Here is a 253-nt window from a genome sequence, read left to right on the forward strand (position 1 = left end):
TCCCACCCAAACCAACACCGCTTCCCGGGAGCCGTGGCACAAGGCACCTCGGGTCCCTCTGGTCGCCCAGGATACTGTCCCTGTCGGCACCCTGCCACGGGCATACGCGCAGCCCGCACCCCCGGGGGCGGGCACCCCCCCGGCAGGGGGATATTTGCTCCCCTCTTGAGGTACCTCTTGGAAGGAGATTTGTTTTCCGGGCAGGAAACTGTCTGCATGCTTCCTGCGCTTCCCTCTATTTTCCAAAAGTCGC

The sequence above is a fragment of the Eurypyga helias genome, unplaced genomic scaffold (genome assembly GCF_000690775.1).
Source record: "Eurypyga helias isolate BGI_N326 unplaced genomic scaffold, ASM69077v1 scaffold19311, whole genome shotgun sequence".
NCBI lineage: Eukaryota > Metazoa > Chordata > Aves > Eurypygiformes > Eurypygidae > Eurypyga > Eurypyga helias.